The following is a 2,569-nucleotide window of genomic DNA, read 5'->3' as shown; positions in this document are numbered from 1 at the left end:
CTGTTCATGAGCAAAAAATAAAAAAATCTAAATATAAAAAAGCTGTTGAAGGCTAGTTTTTTGGTCTCATTCTCTATTTAGGCGGTATTTTACCTTTATATATACTATTAAAGATGCTCTAAGTTGCCTTTTACAATATTTTTCTACCAGCCATCACTGCTACTGGACAACCTTACTTTACTCCTATAAAACGCTAGTTGCTATCCTGATTGATCAATCAATTTCACAAGTCACATCAAGGACAACAGGGTATTATTTTGATGAGGACGACAACAATAACAGGGTATTAAGTTGTATACGTGCGCGACTTTAAGTATAAATTATTTCTATAATTTATTGATGTGATTAGTAATGATTCGTGCATCAATTTTATTATTTACAATTCCAATTTTTATCTTTGTTACTCTCCCCCTGTTCTGTTCTAACTGATCGGGTAAATGTTGTCTATAACTAATTTTTACTGAATCTTAGGGAACCTTTTTTTTTTTTTTTTGATAAGGAGCCTAAAATTTTTAAACACGCACAAAAACTTTTTTTTTAAAATCCTCGATATAGTGGAGTAGTTCCTTATATCACAAAACGACCATGAAATATGTCCAAGATTAAAAAGGGGTAAGTCTGACACAAGTGTGGGAAACGTAATCATGAAAACATATGGGTACACAGATTTCATATTTTATGACAACTGCCAAATTTAGATCATAATTCATATTAGCCTGACCGGTCCAATAACAGTATTTATTTTAGTTCTATTCACAATGATTCTAGAGGTTCAAGATCAAATTTTTGTAATACAAATGGAATGAACCTCAAATCAGAATTTCAATTTTACTTCTAAGGTCTCTCTGTGTTAACTGTTACTATGGTGCATGAACTGAGAATTAGTAATAAAGATAAATAACAAAGAAAGAGCAGATCAAAGCAAGATCGATCACAGAAAACTAATAAGGAGAAGTGGCAGAGAGAGAGAGAGACCAAATCAAACAAAAACTAACAAACAAATTAAGCCCACCAAGGAAAAAAAAGGAAAAAATAACAAAGATATATAAACAAGCAAATAAAGCAGACAGCATGTCCAGAGTCCAAACATGGCTGCAAATTGCAATTCTAATGGCAAGAAAAAATAAAAGGTAGTAGTTTCAGTAAAGTTAAGCAGCTTTTGCTGTACAAGGCGAATTAGTGTGGGACAGATCATTAAAAACACAAGCAAGATCTCCATCAACCTCACCTTCATTGATCTCTCCAAACACCCTCTCATGGTTTCCCCGAGTACCCAAATCTTGATTTGCATGCAATTCTTCTCTGGCTTGTGATATCTGCCTTTTTATGGCCTCCCTTCTGCGATCATGATCTGCCATCCTGCACCTCCAAAGAAAAAGAAAGATGTAAATCACAGTAGACATCATAGTATCCTAAGAGAGAGTTTGCTCAAAAAAAAAAAAAGTATACGGAGAGAGAGAGAGAGTTGTAGAGAAAAAAAAAAGTATACTCTTTAGAGAGAGTGAGGGGATGGGCAATCCCTGAAACACAGAGAGGAAGGCCATAGGAGCAATGGAGATTTAACAAGGATTGCATTTTTTTTCCCCTTGGAGGGTTGAGTAGAATGACAGAAAAGAGTAAAGATTTGGCTTTTGGTTGTATCCTTATTACTTTGGGAATTAATGTTGGAGTCGGAGATGTGTTGGGTTGCTCCCACCCTCTCTCTCTCTCTCTCTCGCTCTCGAAACATTTAAAGCGAATTATTTTTTGAGAAGAAAAAAACGAATAGATTTTAGAGACTCATAATTGTTTGAAAGGGAGAAATTCTATAGACACTTCTTATCACACATTCACTCCATTTTACAATTTATTTAGTGTGGTTGTGAGTGATGAAGAATTTCTCTTTATAAATTCACCATTTTTTATTGGCTATTCACAATTATACAAGTTAATAAATTGTAAAATTTGCAAGCCGGTCCAAAACTCCAACTACAAGAATTCTATACTCTCTATTAGGGGTGTTCACCAAACCGCAAAAATCGCACCAAAACTTCTTGAAAAATAGCATAATTGCACTATACCGCAAATAATAGTGTACCGTACCGCACCGCACCGCATGTTATAGTGCAATTTATAGTTTTATAATAAAAAAACTACACAAACCGCACCGCGCTACACTCTTACTATATATTAATATATATATATTTTTAATATTAAATATATTATTAATAGTTTAATAACTCTAACAAGTGTTGATTAGGAAAGTTAACATAAAATAAAGAAAAATTAACTCAATAGTTTAAAACTTGGCTCAAAACAAAGAGAAAAATCAGTTTTGGGCTAGGCGGAAAAAGCCTAAAATTTGAAAAATATACTGGTTTCAAACTGCATCTTATACGTCGTACTGCACATGTAATTGCAAAAATGAGATGCGGTGCAATTATGGTTTTAGTTAAACTCTAAACTACACCACACCACACCTGTGACCACAAAAATGAGATATAGTGCAGTTATGATTTTGATTAAACTGTACTACAAAGAGCAGTGCTAAAAATGATCAAAAATCGCATCACGCCGTACCGCACCGTGA

At 33.8% G+C, this 2,569-nt stretch overlaps 1 long non-coding RNA gene across 1 annotated transcript; it reads right to left on the bottom strand.

Moving 5' to 3' along the window:
- Positions 1-982: 982 nt before the first annotated feature.
- LOC142608100 (uncharacterized) lies at positions 983-1,704 on the bottom strand. The gene is made up of 2 exons (XR_012839427.1): positions 1,490-1,704; positions 983-1,359 (listed from the first exon to the last, which is right to left on the bottom strand). It is a non-coding gene; the product is annotated as an uncharacterized LOC142608100 (long non-coding RNA).
- Positions 1,705-2,569: the final 865 nt, after the last annotated feature.

This window comes from Castanea sativa, chromosome 8 (genome assembly GCF_040712315.1).
Source record: "Castanea sativa cultivar Marrone di Chiusa Pesio chromosome 8, ASM4071231v1".
NCBI classification, from domain to species: Eukaryota; Viridiplantae; Streptophyta; class Magnoliopsida; order Fagales; family Fagaceae; genus Castanea; species Castanea sativa.
This window is presented reverse-complemented; position numbering and strand designations above follow the sequence as displayed.